Consider the following 22,908-nt stretch of genomic DNA (forward strand, 5'->3'; position numbering starts at 1 on the left):
ATGGTATCCCTTCAGACATAGTCTCTGATAGGGGCACGCAGTTTGTTTCCAGATTCTGGAAGGCCTTCTGTTCTCGCTTGGGAGTTCGGTTGTCATTCTCTTCTGCTTTCCACCCGCAGTCGAATTGCCAGACAGAGGGCGTCAATCAGAATCTGGAGACATATCTGCGCTGTTTTGTGGTGGAGAATCAGGAGGATTGGTGTTCTTTTCTCTCTCTTGCTGAGTTTGCATTAAATAACCGTCGTCAGGAGTCCTCTGATAAGTCACCATTTTTTGGTGCATATGGGTTTCATCCGCAGTTTGGGACATTCTCTGGAGAAAGTGCTTCTGGTTTACCTGATGAGGAGAGATTCTCCTCGTCTTTGTCATCTATTTGGAAAAAGATTCAGGATAATCTAAAGAGCATGAGTGAGAGATATAAGCGTGTGGCGGATAAGAGACGTGTGCCTGGTCCGGACCTGAATGTTGGTGATCTGGTGTGGTTGTCTACTAAGAATATCAAATTGAAGGTTCCCTCCTGGAAGTTGGGTTCTAAGTTTATCGGGCCTTACAAAATCTTGTCCGTCATCAATCCCGTTGCCTACCGTCTTGATCTTCCTCAGACTTAGAAGATCCATAATGTTTTTCACAAGTCCCTATTAAAACCTTATGTCCAACCCACTGTACCCTCCTCTTTGCCTCCTCCTCCGATTGTGGTTGATGGTAACCTTGAATTTCAGGTCTCTAGGATTGTGGACTCTCGTATTGTCCGCTGTTCTCTTCAGTACCTCGTTCATTGGGAGGGTTAAGGTCCTGAGAAGAGGATGTGGGTTCCAGTGGCGGACATTAAGGCCACTCGTCTTCTCAGGGCATTCCATAGGTCCCATCCTGAGAAGGTGGGATCTGAGTGTCCGGAGTCCACTCGTAGAGGGAGGGGTACTGTCACCGCCAGATCTTTGAGAAGTTCTGATAGATGTTCTTCAGTACCTCATGCATGATCTTCTTTTGTTTTGCTTTCGCTTTGACATCTCTCCTCCCTCTCCCAGCTGTCATCTATTAGCAGTGATTGCCTCCTTATATATCTCCTCCCATACTTTCTCACTTTGCGGTTTATACAACTTCCTGGATTGTGCTCATGCTAGAAGCTGATACTGCTGCATCCACAGATAAGTCTGTTCCTTTGTTTGTGTATTCCTGTTGGCTTGTTCCTAGGTGACCCTGACTCCCTCCGTATTAAGTGTAGGGAGCCGGTGGTTGTGTCCCCTCACTATTATAGGGTGTTCAGGTGTCATACAGTCGAGGCACGAGGGCATGCAATTATCTATCATAGAGATTTTTGCATGGGCTGAGCAGTAAGAGAGAGTGCTAGGGCTGTTACAGGGCTCACCCTTATGTTCCTTAGTTTTGGTTCAAGTCAGTCGGATCTTCATTTGTGTCTTCTAGTTTTCTGCAACACCATCCGTGACACATATAAGGACACTGTGATCTTCTTCTCCAGCACTGAGGAAGCCTCCACCTGGCTGGATGATAGGGGGCTATGAGACCCTTAGCTGGATGGTCCTCTTTTTTTTTTTTGGCTATAGTTAATCATGATTTATTTGTCTCCATTTATTCCTATTCTCTAGGTAGTTGTGGACTGCCGCATTGGATAAATATAATGAAAGATATCACTCAGAGTGCCGGGGAGGGAGGGGGGTGTGTGGGGGTGTGTGATGGGGAGGCGGCTTAGGCGATGTGTAAGAGGAGCATGGGACTTCACTGTCTTGTGCGCCATGGGGAGGTGGGGGGGGGGTTTCACTGCTGCGGGATCCAACATAGAACTGGGAGTTGGAGTGGAAAAACCTGACAATGCAACGTTAGTTTGTAAATGCCACGTATTTTGACATGGAATATCTGCGGATTGGCGGACAGGTTTAAACGGAGGGTGGTCTACGATATTATCTCTAGACATTTACCTGCCATCGTGGGGCTGCTCGAGACCCATATTACTGTCGAGAAATTGCAGTATATGCGAAAACCTTGGACGCAGTACGAGTATCACTCCTACCATTTGGCCTATTCGCGAGGAGTAAGCGTTTATATACATAGGAATGGACTACAACCCATATGATCAATGGATTGATAAAGAGGGACGATTTGTCTTTTTATATGGCCGATGGATGGGACTGATATGCGTACTTGCATTTGTATACATCCCTCCTCCCTTCTCCTCGGAAGTGTTGAGGAAATTAGTGGAGTATGTCTGTAAGAGGGATCCATGTCCTATATTGGTATTGGGGGATTTTAATTCCGTCATGGCTAATAAGGATCGGGTATCTCTGTTAAGTGGAGGGGAGACTATAAATGATCAGTCCACGACCCTTAGCAGGATCTGCCAGGAGATGGGCCTTATAGACAGTAGTTTTTGTATGGGAAAAAGGTTGCCTTCTCATGTTTTAGCAGATCCTGCAGGGCTATGTCTAGGATAGATTTGGCTCTGGCGAGTCCGGACTTTCTGGAACGGATACAAAATATGAAGTATGAACCACACGGAATATCCGATCATACCCCAATGTTGCTCTCGACAGCCGACTCACTGTCTATAGAGGGGAGAAAACCCTTCAGACTAAATCCACACTGGATCCATGTGGTGGGTGAAGGATCGGGAAGGATATCTCAGAATTTTGGGCACTAAATTATGGATCCACACATATTCACTACGTATGGGATTCCCTGAAAGCTATGATCAGAGGGGTATATAGTATGAGGATTAGGAAGAAAAGGGCAGAATATGCCAGTATCGAACAGAAATTGGCAGAAAGGGTAAGGGTTCTGGAGGTAGAATTGGCCGGACAGAAGGGGGAAAATACCTGACTTATATTAATGGAGGCCAAGAGGAAATATCAGGCCTTTCTCTATGAAAAAGCGCAGCATAGGTCCTTTTTTGCTGGACAGCAAGATTTTTTTGAAAAAGGCAAGACCGGCAAAATGCTGGCTTCTGTAATTGCTAACCAACGGACCCAAATTCCCATAAGGCAAATTAAGCTGCCCACCGGTGCTTTAACTAACGATTGTTTTAAAATTAAATCTTCCTTTATATAACACTTTACAAAGGTATATCAGTCGGACCTTGGGGGGGGGGGTGACGGAGCCCGGGCCCTTTTCTTTGATAGCGTGGAACTCCCGTGCCTTTCTGAACAGGACTGCTCCAAATTAAATTTACCAATCACCCTTGAGGAGGTGGAGGCGGCCGTCGATAGCATAAAAAGTAATACGGCTCCAGGCAGGGATGGCTTGCCCTTTGAATTTTATAGAGTACATCGCAAAACGGTGTTGCCTCTCCTTCTTCAAATGTTCAATGAATCATTGAGGAGTGGTTCACTTCCCCCCTCTTTGAGGGAGGCCTCCATCTCCTTGATCTTGAAGAAGGACAAAGATAAGACTGAAGTTGGGGCATATCGCCCAATTTCATTACTCAATACCGATTACAAGATACTAGCTAAACTGCTCGCGAATAGGTTGAGGGGGGTCATCCACTGCCTGATCCATCCGGATTTATCCCCAAACGCGATATACAATCTAATATCCGTAGAGCCCTTCTAAATATATATGTCGGAGAAGGGGAGGACCGCTCCATCCTGTCTTTGGATGCCGAGAAGGCCTTCTACAGGGTGGAGTGGCCCTTCCTGTGGGGAACCTTGGACAGAATGAACCTGGGGGAACATTTTATTAAATGGATGCAACTACTTTATTGTGATTCTAACGCCAGGGTTAAGATAAATGGGACTGATTCTGAACAGATCCCTTTACAGCGAGGTACCCGGCAGGGGTGTCCCCTTTCACCTTTGATATTTGCCCTGGCTTTAGAACCCCTCGCATGTAAAATCTGACAATCCAACGAGATTATTGGTTTTGGAGGGAGTGGAGATGCGGACAAGATAAGTCTATACGCGGACGATATTTTAGTATTTCTGAAGCAAGGGTGGAAAGCGGTTACACCGGTCATGAATATTTTGAGAGAATATGGATTATTATCAGGGTACAAAGTAAATTGGGATAAGTCCGAACTCCTTCCCCTTGTCCGAGCACCTCTGGATGTCCCCTTAGGTATCAGGTCACTTGGATTAACCGACTCTATTCTACATCTTGGTATTAGAATTAGTGCGGATCTGTCTAGATATAATCTTCTGAATATTATCCCTATGATTAACAAGGTCAGAGAGAGGGTCCGGACTTGGCAGAAGCTGCCCCTGTCACAGGTGGAAAGAATTGCACTGATAAGGATGGTGGTCCTCCCCATTGCTCTATACCCCCTGACAGAGTGTCCGATATGGATCGATGATTAATTTTTTGGGCTGCTGGATAAACTGCTGAATGAGTTGATCTGGGGGAGAGGTAGGGTTAGGATCAAGCAAAAATATCTCTGCCTCTCTGAGAGAGATGGTGGTCTGTCCCTCCCCTTTCTTCAAGGATACTATATTGCAGCCCAGATAAAGTGGTGTGTGGGTGGGGGGGGGGGCGGACCATCACTCCGCTGTACTATTAGGTATCCTGGCAAGGGACATTCAGGGGCCATATGGGGATATTTTTTCTATTCTGGAGATGGGTTATCCGGGCAAAAGAAAAAAACAATGTTTAATCAGCGATACACTAAATAGGGTTTGGAATAAGATTAAGAATATATTGGGTGTAAAAAACCCCACTCATTTTGCTCCACTTTGGCACAATCATAACTTAGCAGAATTCATGTTAATTGTAGATCACAAATATTGGAACTCACGCGGTATTAACCGCTTAACTCACATAACATCACACGGTAATATTATCCCCTTGGACGTATTGGTAAAGGGTACACCTGTAACTTTTCTGGATAGATATAGATACGCACAAATTAGTCACGCATAGGAACACTGAGGATAAAAGTCTCTTGACCGTCAGGGAAAACTCCTTTTTGGATTATTGTTTTAGATTTAAGGATACACAACTCACACTCTCTCAAATATATCATAGACTCCGGGACTGTTTAGGGGAAATAACAACATTTAAAAGCGAGGGCGGCTGGGAAGCTGAAATGGGCGATGGGAGCATCTTGGAATGGGATATAATATATCAAAACATAAAAAAAGTATCGATTTGTCAGAAATATAGACTTACTCAGTTCAAGATTGTACATCGCCTATACTACTCCCCCGCCTTCCTCGCCAAAATATATAAGGAAAAAGGGGACCTGTATTGGAATTGTTCAGCAGAAAATGCTGATCTAGGTCACTTATTCTGGAACTGTTCAGAAGTGAGAGGTTTTTGGACTAATATCTATGAGGAATTATCTAGAAGATATAAGAATAAATTGTACCAATGTTTTATGCAGGCAATTTTGGGCAACTTCTCTCCCCCTGACCTGACGCCCTACCAGACACGAGTATGTCTGGAGGGCTTCGTGGTAGTGAAGGCCCTGATTGTTAAATACTGGGGCACAAAAAATAGCCCTAGCTTTATTGAATGGAGGGCTCGGATTGATAATATTGACGCCTATAGAAGGATGGCAGGGAAATTGGAGCAACGCTAGAGAGGGTGGGTTTCTCGCTCCAAAAAGCCCGGATATAGGTGGCTCCGGAAACGGAAACTGCAGGTGAAATTAAGATATGGCTGGATCTCGCAGCAGTGGAACAAGGGAGGAAGGGGGGGGTAAACAGGATCAAATATGTTAAGTTGTCTATCACTACTTTTGTATACTTGAATGGCACGTTATTGAATGTTATATATTTGGTTTAGAAAATAATAGAGGAATTTATAACAAAAAAATATATATGGACTAACAGCATAACTAAAATCTGTTACAGCATTAATTGGACTAAATAAGTGTTGTATTAACATCTTAAGCACCAATCAACAGTACAACTGAAGTAATAGTGTAACAAAGTCGTCAAATTCGTTGTTACACTAAAGTGTTAAAGATTATTTAACGATATAAACCGAAGGAAGCTGGCAGATAAAGTGAAAATAATGTGCTTCTAAGCTATGCCCTATTGAGAATTTATGGGACTAAAATAATCCGACACCAATTGGCTATAAGATCTAACCAACATAGCAACAACCGCATCTTGTACTATTTTGGTATATTTTTTTTATTTTACATGCGTGAGCTCTGCATTTAAAGGACTGGGATTACTAAACTGAAGCTATGAATTCTATTTTTTACTAAATGATTCTATGTATTGTATGAAATATAAATGTGTATATGTATTTTATTAATTGTTGAATAAGTAAAGGCACATGCAAATGAAAAAAAAAAAAAGTATTGCCATGTCCGTAATGACCTGCTCTATAAAAATATCACATGACCTAACCCCTTTAGGTGAACACCGTAAAAAAAAATAACTGTGTCAAAAAAGCCATTTTTTGTCACCTTACATCACAAAAAGTGTAATACCAAGCGATCAAAAAGTCATATGCACTATAAAATAGTTCAAATCAAACCATCATCTCATCCTGAAAAAAAATTTGCCCCTACATAAGACAAAAAAATAAATAAACTATGGCTTTCAGAATATGGAGACACACAAAATTATTTTTTTTCAAAAATGCTTTATTATGTAAAATTGAAACAAAGAACCAAACAAATAGTCATATTTGGTATTGTCGCGTCCGTAACAACCTGCTCTATAAAAATACCACTTGATCTAACCTTTCAGATGAACGTTGTAAATAACAAAAAATAAAAACAGTGCCAAAACAGCTATTTTTTGTTACCTTGCCTCACAAAAAGTATAATATAGAGCAACCAAAAATCATATGTACCCTGAAATAGTACCTGCCACCTTATCCCGTAGTTTCCAAAAAGGGGTCACTTTTTTGGAGTTTCTACTCTAGGGATGCATCCGGGAGTCTTCAAATGTGACATGGCAACTTAAAATGATCCCAGTGAAATCTGCCCTCCAAAAACCACATGGCGCTCCTTTCCTTTTGCGCCCTGCCATGTGCCCGGACAGCAGTTTACGACCACATATGGGGTGTTTCTGTAAACGACAGAATACTGAGTTTTGGTTGGCTGTTAACCCTTGCTTTGTTACTGGAAAAAAGGGATTCAAATGGAAAATCTGCCAAAAAAGTGAAATTCTTAAATTACATCTACATTTTCCTTTAATTCTTGTGGAACACCTAAAGGGTTACCAAAGTTAAAAAAATCAGTTTTGAATACCTTGAGGGGTGTATTTTCTAAAAGGGGGTCACTATTTTGGAGTTTCTACTCTAGTTGGTGCATCAGGGGGTCTTCAAATGTGACATGGCAACTTAAAATTATCCCAGTGAAATCTGCCCTCCAAAACCATATGGCGTTCCTTTCCTGCCGTGTGCCCATACAGCAGTTTCCGATCACAAATGGGGTGTTTCTATAAACTACAGAATCGGGGTAATAAATATTGAGTTAACCCTTGCTTTGTTACTGGAAAAAATAGATTAAAATGTAAAATCTGCCAAAAAAGTGAAATTCTGAAATTTCATCTACATTTTCCTTTACTTCTTGTGGAACACCTAAAGGGTAACCAAAGTTTGTAAAATCAGTTTTGAATACATTGAGGGTGTAGTTTCTGAAATGGGGTCATTTGTGGGTGGTTTCTATTATGTAAGCCTCGCAAAGTGACTTTAGACCTGAACTGGTCCTTAAAAAGTGTGTTTTGGAAATTTTCTGAAAAATTTCAAGATTTACTAAACTTTAAACTTCTAAGCCTTCTAACATCCCCAAAAAATAAAATGCCATTCACAAGATCATCCAAACATAAAGTAGACATATGGGAAATGTAAAGTAATAACTATTATATGAGGTATCACTATCTGTTTTAAAAGCAGAGAAATTGACATTTATAAAGATGCAATTTTTTTTATTTTTTTAGTAAATTTGCCATGTTTTTTATAAAAATGATAAATATTGACAGAAATTTAACACTATCATGAAGTACAATGTGTCATGATAAAACAATCTCAGAATGGCTTGGATAAGTAAAAGCGTTCCAAAGTTATTACCACATAAAGTGACACGTTAAATTTCCAAAAAATGGCCTGGTCCTTAAGGTGAAAAATGGCAGGGTCCTGAAGGGGTTAAAGAGGCTGTGCAAGCTGTATATATTGATAACCTATCCTCAGCTGTCACCCCCAACGATCAGCTGTTTGAAGAGGAGGTGGTGATCCATGGGTCCACTGCTTCCTGGTCATTACACTATGCGTAGTTTACCTTGCAGCGGCGGAGTAGTGTAATTACAAGTACTCGGTCAATTCAAGTGAATGGAGCGACTACTTGTAATTACACTGCACCTCTGAGACGACGGGCAGGGTAAGGAAGGGGAAGAGGAACTTGCATGGAGCGCTGCCTTCTCTTCAAAGAGCTGATCAGCTTCCTATGCTTGTGTGTGCACTTCCCCTTTAAGTGGCTTCCTTCCCTTGTCTGGTATTGGAAGGGTTAACTCCCTTCCTAGTGTTTTGTTAACACTGGGTTTATGTGTGTGTGGGTGTGGCTGCTTGGGCTATTTAGCCTCTGCTGGATGCTTGAAGCTGGGGGGTACTCCAGCCATGGTGTATGCTGGAGCTATCCTCCTGGTCTTCATATTCCATCTGTCCAGGGAGGGCCACCCTTGTGGTCATAGATGTTTTTATGGTGTCTCACGTTTATTGCAGCTATGGCTGTCCTGGGTTCCTGTGTGGTTGTGGTGTGTGCTGTGTCCTTTTTTTTTTTTTATTCTGTTTATTTGAAGCAGATTTACAAAAGATAAGAACAAGGGTCATGTACCCACATATCATACAGCAACATACTTTCCCCATGTTCCTATGACAAGAAACAGAGGGGTCGATACAATATTTAAAGGGACATGAGCCCTACACATACGAATCTGACTGCATTTTTCAGATTAGATTTAAATAAATAAAACAGTGACCAAAGAATCAGGGGAGGAAAGAAAAATAGTGGGGGGGGGAAAGAAAGGCAGGGCTACACTGCCAAGGGACCCAAGGTATTACCTAGAGATGATTTAAGGTACCAGGAGGTATACTGAAAGGGTTTGACCAACTCCTTTATCTCTTCGGAACTAAAGTGTGTAGCAATAAAAGTTCGACATTTGCCGAAATTTTTTGAAGCCGAGCACTCCTTGTGTCTTGCTGCCTCTATTTTTTCAAAGCCCAACAGTACCTTCAACTCAGAGACCACAGCGGGAATATCTGGCATGATATCCATAAGCCACCGTTGAAGTAAAACTCTTTTGGCTATCAGTAATATAGAATGTAAGATTATCGGGATCTGAGTTGGACAGCCAGACTGTCCCCCCTCCAAACGTATGTAGTGAAAGATCAGAGCCTGGGGCTCCATAGGTAACCCTAACAACCAGTGTCTTGATATAAGCTACCACGGAGACCCAAAAGTTAGCTACCTTGGTACACGTCCATATACCATGCCAGAAATCCATTGCCAAGACTTTGCAATTTGGACAATGGGTGATGCGATCCGGGAATTGAGGAGAGGCTGGAAAATTAAAACCATAGATTGCGTGATGTATCATTTTTAAATATGTTTCACGCCATGTTTCGCTTATCACACACTAGCGGACCTTGCCCCATCCTTCCAGTATCTTTTCCCTGATCTCATCATCCATGGTGATGCGTTCCCACTTCTTAAACAGGGTGGACACTTTGGCCTTCGTGAAGTTGCCTGAGAGTGCCCATATATAATCTCGAGAGGGATACTGTTTGAGGAGAGAAACTGAGGACCTCATCAAAGGAGTTCGTAATCGCCTCTTTCGACAAGTCTCGCAACCTATGCGAACAGAAACCCAGAATCTGCATAATGAGTAGGAAATGGGAATCAGGCAGGGCATATTTTTCCTTCAATTCCTTTGGGGTTAGCCATCGTCTCTCCCCTCGGTGCATCAGATGTTCCGCCCTTGTCAGTCCTCTAGACACCCAAAACTCAAAGAGTCCTGCACTAGTCCCTTGAGGGAACTCAGGATGACCCCATAGTGGCATCCATTTAGAGATTGCATGAGGCAAGTCAACTGTTTTCCTAATCGCCTTCCAGGCTGCTATCGTATCTCTCAATAAAAGCGAAGTTTTAATATCCTTGGGAAGTGAGGCCAGATTAGAGTGTAGGCATGCCACTAAATTCCAAGGAGTCACTAGGTTTTGTTCCAGCTCTCTATTTGAGAAGTGATCCGTATTGTGTACCCAATCCGAGATATGTCTCAGCAGGCATGATAAATTGTATCCCCGTATGTTCGGAAATTTCACCCCTCCCTCCGGTTTTCCATAACATGAGCTTTGAGAGAGAGATACGAGGGCGCCGACCAGACCACAAGAACGTGGTAAATGCTTTATTCAGGGGAGTGACATCAGTGTGTTTCAATAGAATCGGGAGCATTTGGAGGGGGTAAAGCAACTTAGAGAAGCTCATCATTTTGATGAGCTGACATCTGCCAAGGAGAGACAAGGGAAGCGAATGCCATCTCTGCAATTCTGATATTATTTTTCGCTATGAGGGGTCGGTAATTGAGCTGATATAGTGACCCAGGGAGCTTACCAATTTTTACCCCCAGGTAAGTAATATGTCGCTTAACAGCTGATTGGGAGAAACCCAAGGTAGTCCAGAAATGGGGGGGGGGTTCGTGGCGTGCAGCTCCAGAATCTCACTCTTGGAAGAATTAATTTTATATCCCAAAAAGGACCCGAAAAGACGCAGGAAATCTATTAAGGGGCCTAGATGTCGCTGAGGTGTATCCATAAAGATCAAAAGGTCATCAGCATATAAAGCCATCTTGACCTCCTTTTTGCCTATAGTGATTCCCGAGTACAGCTCAGAGTCTTCTAAAAACCTCGCCAGAGGTTCGATGGCAAAGTCAAAAAGGAGGGGGGAGAGCGGACACCCCTATCTAGTTCCTTTCTGGAGGGGAAAAACGGGGGATAAAAAACCTCCCGTGTGGATGCGTGCCGCGGGGCTAGTATAGAGTCCCTTTAGAAAAGTACGTATATCCCCGTATATCTTGAATCTGTCTAGTACCACCCCCAGCCAGTCCCATCTCAGTGAATCAAAAGCTTTTTCCGCCTCCAAAGCCAACAAAATTGGGACCGTGTCTGGCTGGGGGCGGCGCCGGACCCAATCCAAGGTTGCCAAGACCTTTCTGGTATTTGCTACCCCCGACCTCCCCTTTATGAAACCCACCTGTGATGGGCCTATCAGGGCAGGCATTAAGAGGCTCAGTCTATCAGCCAGGATTTTGGTCAAGATCTTAAGATCCTGATTGATATGACCCCGGATCCTGCGGGTCTTTATTGGGCTTTAGTATCAGCTTAATGTAGGCCACATTTACGTGGGCGGAGAAACTACCCGTGTGCAAAAGGTGGTTACAGTATTCCACTAGTGTGGGGGCGAGATTATCTTGTAGCATTTTATAAAATTCCCCTGAGAACCCATCAGGGCCCGGCGCTTTCCCATTATGTAAAGAACATATTACATGTAATACTTCCTCAGCCGATATTTCAGCATTCAGAGTCCCCAGTTGTTCCTCCGTCAGGGACGGTAATTTGATGGCCGATAAAAAACGTTCACCCTTCTCCGGTTCGCCTGGAGTGTCCCTGTAACGGACCGTTTCAGCAGACAAGGGGTTAAAATCCGTTTAGGCGATATGCCCCTTTCTGAGAGACAGGCACAGCTACTGCAGGATACACCAACCTCCCGAACTGGATACAAAGTAGAACTCCAAAATGGAACCTCACGAATAGCTGCTAGCAGACGAACAGGAAAAGCATACAATCCTGGCAATGGTCCTCTAACAGCATACAGTGAATCCCCCCCAATAACGAGACAAGGCTCCGTGTTGAGGGTCAAGCAGTGGTCTGACTGTACTTCACGTACAGCCTCTTTTATTCATAAACCACAAACATAGTACTGCCCACAGGGGTTTGAAATGCAACCAATCAGTAATTAACAACACATACAATGTAACTACAGCAACCAATCGTTCACGCCCCCAGAGGACCAGAATGAAGACTGACATAGGACAACATATCCCCACAATGCATCATGGTTTCCTCCTCTCTGTCCAGACAACCTGAAGAGCAATCCAATTATCTCTGAGGACAAAGGGAGATCGCCAATACACATGTGAGGACAACAGAACAGACATCACCATTTTAAACACACAATGGGACAATGGCACAATAGAAACACACCCGCATATTCCTCCCAAGCTGACAAGTTACACTTATTATAAATTGTTACAACTTTGTGAGTTTACATTGGCCATACATATAACTTACATTAATTCAAACAGTATAACGTGGGGACAAACCTATCCAAAATTCACTTGACTCGGTTCAGGGGTTTAAAAGATAGTATATGGCCCATAATCCTGGGGCAAGAGGCCAGCAGCCAGTCCTCTCCAAAACCCAGTGGCGAGGTTGGTTTCGTCCCTATAAAGCCGCTCATAATATTTTCCTAACAGTTCATTTATCAGCCTAGGGTTCATTTAAATCACTCCATCATCGCCTTTCAGAGCCGTGATAACCGTAGGAACCCTCCTCCCCTTAGCTGAATTCGCCAGAATTTTACCCGACTTATTCCCAAATCTAAAAAGATCTGCCTGAAATTCTGATCTGTGCATGGCTTCCTGTCTATCCGCCCATAATTCAAAAGTGCTTCTAGCTGCCATCCAGGCCTCCTTGTGCGGAGTGGAAGCTACCTGGAGAAACCTCGTATATGTTTGTCGGAGAGCCGTGCTAGCCTCCTGATATTGTTTGGCCACCACTTTTCGTAGATTACTGACATAACTGAGTATCCGGCCCCTCAGGACCACTTTAGCCGTCTCCCAATGGGTCGAAACATCTGATGCACCTCGAGGATTGTCCCCCTGGAATTCCCACCACCAACCTTGTAGTGTATCCTTGAAGTTGTCATTCTTGGCCAGGAATGAAGGAAAACGCCACAGAAAATCTGTTCCCCTAGGGCAGTGATGGTGAACCTTTTAGAGACCGAGTGCCCAAACTGCAACCCAAAACCCACTTATTTATCGCAAAGTGCAGACACGGCAAATTAACCTGAATACTAATATAGTATATCTTCCATGTACTTTATCATTTAGCTATAATAGCCTGCCTACATTCAATGCACTGCCTGTGCCATTCATAATGTGCGCTGCGCTGATGAATGGCAGGAAAGGTCTAAGGCATATTGGTACGCCATAGACTTTTTGCAGGGTGTGGGTGCCCACAGAGAGGGCTCTGAGTGCCACCTCTGGCACCCGTGCCATAGGTTCGCCACCACTGCCCTAGGGTATGTATTCTGCAGGCAAATAGAAATAGGTGAGTGATCAGAAATAAGTAAGTCATGAATTTCAGCAGAAACCACCTTAGAGGACATATGCAAGGATATAAAGAGATAATCTATACGAGACCAAACATTGTGCGCATGTGAAAAATGCGTGTATTCCCTATCATCAGGGTGTAGAGAGCGCCAGGTATCATATAATCCCGTAGAGGCTAATAGGAGCGGTATAACCTTGTCGGAAAGCCTCTGTGTACCAACCATCCCTTCAGCCCTTTTCCGATCTTCCAGAACAGATGCGACTGAGTTAAAGTCACCACCTACAATTCTATTATGAGTTCCGTCTGCATGTAGTCTGTTCTCAAGAAGAGCGTAAAAGGGCGCGTTTGTGTCATTTGGTGCATACACATTGTGGATGTTATAAGGTGTCCCCTCAAATTCGACCAGTAATCTATGCCATCTGCCCTCACTGTCATGAGATTCTGACAAAACTTTCCCTGAAAAATTCTTATGGAGCACTGTGAGCACTCCTGCCTTGCGTTCCCTGGCCGAGGATCCGTATACAGAACCTACCCAGAATTTCTTCAATCGAAATAAATCCTTGTCATCCAAATGTGTCTCTTGTAGAAGAACTACGTCAGGCTGAAGACGTTTCAAATGGCGTAAAATTTTTGAGCGCTTTTGTGGGGAGCGTAAACCCTTGACATTCCAGGAGATGATTCGCATTTCAGCTCTGATATTCACGGATCCCCGGACAGAGAAAGCAGCGGGTGGGGGGGGGAAGAGAAAGGGAGGAAAAGAGGGAAAAGAACAACAAACAGTGCAAGTACAATTAAGAACACTGACTATAAATATAGCAGGTAAAACCCGCGAGGTAAAACTAGGCTAGATGGTGTCAGCCTTCCCTAAAACTAGGTGTTGACTTCTCTTTTTTCCGCCATGGCAGAGCTCCCATATATCTGGCCTAATCAATAACAATCAGTAAAGCTGAACCATCAAGAACTTAAAAATTATATAAATCCCTGGTCTGGGGCACCTGGATACATCTCATGCATTGCCTGCCGAGATTGAGCCCCACTCAAAATTGATGCCTAACATCGTCCCCTTCTGGAGTGTCTTCCTGAGCCATTCCGTGAGCGTTCATTTTCTCGGCAAGACGTTGACTCCGTTGATCTCCTTAGAGTGGGCCGCTGAGGAGATAGGGCGACATCACGCAGCTCTGAATCTAGGATCTCATCCAAGGCTTCCTCCGCCTCAGAGGGGGATCTGAAAGTGATAGTCCATCCTTGTTCACGATGGGCCTTCAAAGCTGCCTGAAGAAGTAGCTGGAAGCGAATATCCTTTTGATAGAGTGTAGTGCAAATAGGGCTGAACGCCCTTACGTTTTTTCGCAACATCTGCCGAGAAGTCCTCAAAAAGTAAGATCCTGTGACCCCTGATAGTTATCTGATGCTGTCTCTTGCGAAAGCTGCGGAGCAGGGCCACCTTATCGTTAAAGTCCAGCAACTTAAAAATGACTTGATGAGGTCGTCCATCCCCGCCGCGGAGAGACGCTGTCTTAGATTCACTGGCCGGGCCTTTTTCCGGACCTATCCTGTGGGCGCGTTCCACCCTACAGAAAAAGTTTAGGCCGAGGGCTTCAGGTAATTCCCTTTCACATAGATCCAAGAGCTCAGGTTGTTTAATGGACTCAGGCAGGCCCACCACCCTCAGGTTGTTGCGGCGGGACCTGTTTTCCAGATTATCCACCTTAAAGCATAAATATTCTAGGGCGTGCTGCTGTGATTTAATGATAGAATCAGAGTCCCCAACATGTTGCTGGAGAGAGCGCAGCTCCTTCTCCAGGGACCCTACTTGTATGCTGATCTGATTTACTTCCTCCCTCAGGGAGTTAAAAGAGGCCATTATCGTCGTCTCCAGAGTCTTCTGGATATCTGGCATGATGCGTAACGCCACTTCTATGGCCAGCTGTTTATAGTCCAATGGGACCGAGCCACCCAGGGGAGTCGCATCTCCCTGAAGACTCTGGGAGCTCTCCTCTTGGAATATCAGCGGCTGGTTATCTGCCATCTTAGCCACGTCCTGTGAGGCTGCTTGCTGCGTACCTGTGATTTTCTGGCCGCTCCGGAGTAGGTACCTTTCCATCGGCGCCCAGGTGTGAGTGGTGTCAGCCGGACTTCCCTCGGGGTTAAAATCACCTCCCCGCGCTGCGAAATGAAAGCAGTGGTCGGCGGTAAGAGGAAGCTCCGTGCGATGCGTCCTCATATGGTGGCGCCGGAACCGGAAGTCCCCCTAGTGTGTCCTTTTGATGTTGGTGTGGACACTAGCACTTGTGCACGGGTTCCAGTCAGTGTGTCTGTGGTTACCTACCATCTCTATAGCTGTATGTGTTCCCCTCTCCTTGCAGCCTGGCCTCAGATAGAGACTCCTGTTCCTCCATGACTGGGATGAACAGGTTGTCTCTCCCCTGCTCCTTAGTTAGGGATTACCAGGGCGAATTAGGGTTTCTAGGAATCCTGAGTATGAGTCGTCCTACCATCGGGGTCCGCACATACAGTGAGGAGTCAGGGAGAGGATTAGCGACGCGGTAGGAGGGGACCTGCTCCCTTATTACTCCTTTTGGCCAGGCTGATCCCCCTTACCCTTTGATACCGCACGGTGGGGGATTTCCCCCACTCCCCGCTGTGACAGTAACAATGCATTTTCCAGTCTCCCTCCCACCTTCAGTATACCATCCTGCAGAACAAGATTAAGCTTGTACAATAGGTGGTTGTTTTGAAGCCTTCTAGGTTCTTGACATAGTCTCTTCAACTCTTCACTGTAGAATCTCTGTTGAATGAGTCTTATGACTGTTTCTTCAGCTTTCATTCTTTCTTCTACATTCAACAATTCCTTCTTTCTGATTCCCTTTGCCAAACGTTGAATTCGAGCTACTACGTTTATGACTGAATTCCATTTTGAACATCTGGCTAGTCTTTCAAGAATGTCATCTTGGCACTTGGCACCAGTGCTCAATGTTTGTACAACTTTTACTTCTGGATCACCCATAGACAATTCTGTGTAACCTTTACTGGGCGTGATTTCCTTTTCCCAAAGGAACTCTGGACCGGTGAACCAGTTTGAATTTTTCTGTTCTGTTACATTCAGGCCTTTTGAAGCATGATCTGCTGGGTTATGCTTTGTGTCAATGTGATGCCAATGTTCTGGATTTGTTATTTCCTGAATTTTCTCAACTCTGTTGGCGACAAAGATATGGAATCTTCGAGCTTCGTTGTTTATGTATCCTAGGACAACTTGTGAGTCTGTCCAAAAATATTCTTCATCTATTTTTCAATTCCAATTCTTCTCTCAGAAACATGCTTACTGATGCTGAAACAACAGCTGCTGTCAGTTCAAGTCTTGGTATTGTCTGAATACTGGTAGGTGCAACTCTGGCCTTCCCCATAACCAAGGCACAGTGTATCTTTTCTTCTCCTATTACTCTGATGTAGGAGCACTAACCATAACCATAACTACTGGCATTTGAAAAGTGATGAAGTTCTATTTTCTTGTACTTTCCGAAATAATGAGGTTCAAAACATCTGGGTATCCGAACTTCTCTCAAGTTTTGCAAGTCTCTTATCCAACTCTCCCACCTTGGCCTCAAATTTTCAGGTATGGGCTCATCCCATCCCAACTTCTGTCTGCATAATTCTTGCAGTATTTATTTTGCTCTGAGGATTACTGGGGCCAAGAATCCCAATGGATCAAATATAGAAGCCACTGCGGAAAGAATGGTTCGTCTAGTTGCAACTTTCTCTTCAATAGATACTTCAAAGAAGAACTTGTCGTTCTCTACATTCCATCCCAATCCAAGTACGTTCTGAACTTAAAGATGATCATAATTGAGATCTACATTTTTCATTGTTGCTGCACGTTCAGAGACACTGATGGATTCCAGTACCTCTCTGTTTGAGATGAATTTGTGAAGGCGCAGGTTTCCTCTTGCACATAACTCTTGGCTTTCTTTCACTAGTTTGATTGCAGATTCTGTAGACTCTAGACTTATGAGACCATCATATACATAAAAGTTTTTCTTCAGAAAATTTGCTGCTGATGGGCAATCCTTTTCATTCTGATTAGCCAGGTACTTTATACCAGAATTGGCGCAACCTGGAGATGATGCTGCTCCAAACAAGTACTTTCATTCTGTATTCGGCTGGCTCTGTATCTGTATCTCCATCCTCCCACCATAGAAACCTCAGGAAGTCTCTATCTTCATTTTTCACATGAAACTGGTGGAACATCTTTTCAATGTCACACATGACCGCTATGGGATACTTTCTGAATCTACAGAGTACTCCAGGCAGAGTGTTTGTAAGATCTGGTCCTTTTAGTAGATGATTATTCAATGCAACACCATTTGACTTTGCTGGGCAATCAAATACTACTCTAATCTTATCTGGTTTCTTTGAGTGGTAAACACCTTGATGTGGGATGTACCACACTTCTCCTTCCTTAGGCTGATTATTAACTTTCTCTGCATGTCCTTCTTCAAGGATGCCTTCCATGAATTTCAAATAATCCTGCCTGAATTTGGGATCTCTTCCCATCTTTTTCTTCAAACATTTCAATCTTGCTAGGGCAAAATTTCTGTTATTCAGTAGATCAGGTCGTTCTCTAAAAGGTAAGGGCATTTCAAGATGAAATTGTTGATTTTGCTGAATATTTTCTTCTATAGTGTGTACAAACTTTATGTCTTCTTGGGATACACTCTTTTCTTTAGAATTTATGTCTGCAAAGTCAGATTCAAGGATCTTGATTACTTTCGCTGGACTTACAGTTGGTAACTCTTGGACAGATATTCGATGACACAATCCTGTCACCTGTCTTGAGTTTGTGATCTGCTGTTTTCCTCCAACAACACCCCATCCTAGATCAGTTTGAACAGCGTAGGGTTCACCCTTCCCTCCCCTGTGATTACCTTTCGTGGTACCAAGGCTTCGGGACAATCGTAGCCTATCAACAGTCCAACACCAAACTCCTTCAGCGGGGACATTTCATGAGATATGACAGATAGGTGCTCCCATCCATTGGCTGTTTCACAGGTAGGTATACGATCTTGAGGTATATCGTCTTTTGTATAAGCTGGAGGTAGATCTAATGTGCAGTTTGAATGAAGTCCTCTAACTCTCAGTCCTTTGACCCTTTGACTGTTCACTAATGTGTCTCTCCCCGTTATTGTGGTGAGTTTGAGCTTCACTGGTTCTGTAGCCACTTGTAATTTCTTGCAGCTTTCTTGATCAATGAAGGTGACATTACTCTGGGCATCCAGTAGCGCATAGGCGTATACCTTCTTGTTCCTCCTTTCAGGATTTAATATGCACACTGGTACAACCATTGATATGCCATTGCTTTCTTCTTCCCTCACTCTGCAAGAGAATACCGATACTTTCTTTCCTTCGTCAGTATCTATAGGTATTGAGGATTTATCTTTCTTTGGACGTTCTTCATGTAGTGGTGTAGGATGGCGTCCTTTTCAAACGCTGCATGTGGCCTTTTTCTTACACTCCTTAGTAACATGGCCTTTTCTTAGACATCCAAAATACAGTTGGTTATCCAGTACAAATTTTTTCTTTTCATCTGGGGACTTCTCCTTCAATTGTTGGCACTTATGTATGGAGTGGTTCTCTCCACAGAACATACACTTGAAGGTAGTCTGAAGATTTGTCGGTTCTCTCTACTGATCCCAGTATTGACTTTGGACTTGCTCTCGTAGGCATCTGGACCTTTAGCTGCTGTGTTGGTTGCAAAGCTAGTTGCTCTTGCGTGTCTTATATCTCTCACAGGCCTTTTTTCTAAGGATTTTAAGACATAAGATGCTGTTACTGGATTACATGCTATCCGTGCTTCCTTATTGATGAACTCAGAGAACTCTTTAAAACTTGGGAAGTCCTTACCTAGATCTAACTGTTCAGTCAGATAGCGATTCCATCTAGCAGCCACTTCTTTAGGTAGCTTAGTTAGCATCCTGTGGTTTTCTAATCGTTCAGTACTTCTAGTCCTCCTACATGTGGGATGGCATTGCTGCATGCTTGCAGGAAGTCACCATACTTTAGTAGTTTGAAGTGTTCTTTAGGACCTATTTTAGGCCAGTTTTTCAGTTTCTCTCTAAAAGCTCTTTGTACTAAGAAATAATGACCATATATTGCATTCAATTTTTCCCAAGCTTGTTTGTAGGCTTCTTCGTCTTTTCTATAGGAGTTACCTTCAAGAACTTCCTTGGCTCAATGATCATTTCAAAGCTTGCCTTCCACTTTATGAACTTCAGTACGTCTCCTGAAAATACAGTGGGTTCCGGAATGGGAAGTCTAGCTAGGACTGTTCTCTGTTGCCTTGCTGGGACAATGGTTGTAACACTCTCCTGTGCATTGCCATGGCGTCTAGGAATAGAATCATCCGGTTCTATTTTCTCACTTACTTCTGAATTAGGTGAGTCCTTTTCTTTATCTTTTTCGGTAGAGATAAGGGGTAAATTCACACACCTTTTTCCTAACACTGGACTAGGCCTCTCTTTGTTTCTATGAGTAGGGATGGAAGGATAACAAACAACTTATTTCTTCAATACATGCTGGAGATTTCCATCCATTCTCCTGGGCATATGAAGGAAATTAGGAGCCTGTTTCTTCACTTAGGAAACATTTGAACCTATGACTACTCTGACACATATCCTCCTCATGTACTCTGAGTCTGGCTTCTATGATCTTAACTTCTTTCTGCCTTTCAAGACTTTTCATCTGTTGGTGCTGTGCCACGATTTCAGCTTCCATTTAATGGCGCTGTGCCTCAACTTCAGCTTCCATCCGATTGTGTTGTGCATCCCATTCAGCCATTCGTTGGCGCTGCGCCTCGATGTCAGCTTCCATCCCAATTTCTGCTTTTTTGACAGCAAGTTGTTCAGCTAGTTCCTTTCTTTTGGCTGAAGTATTTGAGGACTCTGATATATGGGTGGCACTTCTGCTAGCGGAGGAAGTCACACTTGAGATTGCGGTTCCCCCTAAGTCCCTAGCATATAAAAAGCTCATTCATTCTACTTCTTGTTTTAACTTCATCATAGTTTTCTGCAGATGATAGTTCTCTCATGAGCTTTACTAAATCTTTAGTGAACAAACAGAAAACGGAGCTCACACAGTACCGTTATAAAACATATGTAATTTTTATTGTAACATGATTAAAATATATATATTAAGCCGTTAAAAATGAAGGAGAGTGACAGAAAAAATGCCATCCTGGCGCTGCACATGTGTCAAAGGAGGTAACGAGCGTATCCAAATGTAATGTAACCGAACATTTAAATATACAATAAGTTATGCATTTAAAGAATATACAGGATGAGTCTCAATAACGTTGTCCACATGGCTAAGATATTAAAAACCACATACATATGCTAAAGTGCATAGACTAGAGTAAATTCACAGTGATCACCAGGTATAAGAGGTCAACTTTACCCAATGCCAAAAGAAATAAAAGGCAGAGACTCACCTAATGATGACAGTGTGCTGTACCAACCAGGATGGCGCTACCCCGATGCGCGTTTCGGCATATGAGTGCAGGACAATAGCCCCGCGGTTGGCCTGACGTGCACAGCATCATTGTAATCTATGATGCTGTGTACTCCCGTGCGCACGATCAATGCCGCTCCGGGACATACAGTATGTCCCGCTCACAGACCGTATGTCTCGGAGGGCATACAGTCGTGTGCAAGAGCCCTTATTTAAATATTTTTTTAAAATATTTTTTGATGATACATTGGGGCTTTATTTTTATATTCCAGAAAATGGAAAAAGAGGTGAAAAAGTATTTTCCAATTTATTTTAGATTTTTTACGGTTGATGGGGATTTGGCTAGAAGTTTGGTGTGGGCTAGGTCGTGGTGTCTTATTTTATATTTATTTTTATTTTACACATTGTGCCCCCATTAAGACATACAGGGTCTTTGGGGGCATTTTAACATTACATTTTTTATTGCTCATTTCTCCTGTAACTGGAGCTCACATAATACTCTCAACCACAGAGCTGACCTGGGTCTGCTGAGACCCAGCAGCACCTCAAGTTACCCAGCCCCTTCATGTCCTGAGCACTTCTTGTTTTCATACATGGTTAGCATATCAAATGTAATTATAACTTATGTACAAACTATGAAAACTATTCACAGCCTAATGACTCAATATTCAGGTCTGGTTCAATATTAGCTATGTACTTTGGCCCATTTTATGATAGAAGGAATACATTTTTCTCATGCTAGCAGCAAAGCAAAAACAAAACTCTCTTTTGTATTTGGAACAGTTAAAACAACAGCGCCATTGTCTCTATGGCTGTGAAAATTTTCTCTGTAGGAGCTGAATACAAAGACTTGCTATCGGTGAAATTCTAAGACAGCTCAACACACTATTAGTATAATTTTGGAAAATATACAGGATCTTAAAGGGGTTGTCACACTTCAGCAAATGACATTTGTCATTTAGATAAAGTTAATACAAGGCACTTACTAATGTATTGTGATTCTCCATATTGCCTCCTTTGCTAGCTGGATTCATTTTTCCATCACATTATACACTGTTCATTTCCAGGGGCTATGACCACTGCTGCAGCGCAGATACCAGGTGGCTGGGAGCTGCTGTGCATGCATGCCTATGCACGCTACCACGGTCCCAGCCACAAGAGAGGCTGGCGCTTTTTCTAATAGTGTGCTAGCACGTCCACCACTGCCGGATTGCAGGGTGGTCATAATACCTGGAAAAATGAATCAAACCAGAAAAGGAGGCAATATGGATAATCACAATACATTAGTATGTAACGTTGTCTACAAGATAAACACCATTTGCTGAAGTTAGACAACCTCTTTAAATTTTGCTGCAGTGTACCTCTATTATAGGAACTTGGATGGGGCTTTAAAAGAGCCATTTGATCCATATACTTATACTGAATGATCTTGAAAAGTAAAACATATTTTTCACCCTATAGGATGCATTTTTTTCCTCCCAAAAGTGGGGGAAAAGGTCAGTGTATCTTATAGGGCGCATACTAATGAGCATACAGATAGTCCCCCATAGTAATAGCGCTCCCAGACTGTCCTCAATAATAAAAGTGCCCCTTACAGAACTCCCAATGGCAAGAATGCTCCCCAAGGGTGTCCCCATTAGTGGTAATGCCCTTCTTATTGTGCCCAATAATAATAATATTACATTGCTTTTACTTTTTGACCTCACAGTACATCTTAACGTTTTAGTATTTTAAATTACTAACTGGTGGTCACTCAGGACCTATTTACGTTTTAGGATCATGTACTGTTTGTTAAATTAAAACTTCACTTTTATTTCTTATTTATAATATATATATGATATTTATTCACTTATAACAGTATCACTAAACTATAGACGTTAAAACTATCAGTGATGCGGTCTTACTCAATTTTTCTACCTATATACTCAGTGTATCACCGTTATAGCTGGCTTGTGTCATTGGACTGATCAGCAGAGGGAAAAGTTGGAGAGGGGGGGAGGGGAAGGGAGAGGGGAATGGGTCAGGGGTAGTGAAGATATGTGGGGTAATATAGGGGTAGGTTAGAGGTGATGTTACTACTTAGTAGCTTTATTAAGCGCTCCTATATATTCTGGA

The sequence above is a fragment of the Bufo bufo genome, chromosome 1, assembly GCF_905171765.1.
Source record: "Bufo bufo chromosome 1, aBufBuf1.1, whole genome shotgun sequence".
Lineage (NCBI taxonomy): Eukaryota > Metazoa > Chordata > Amphibia > Anura > Bufonidae > Bufo > Bufo bufo.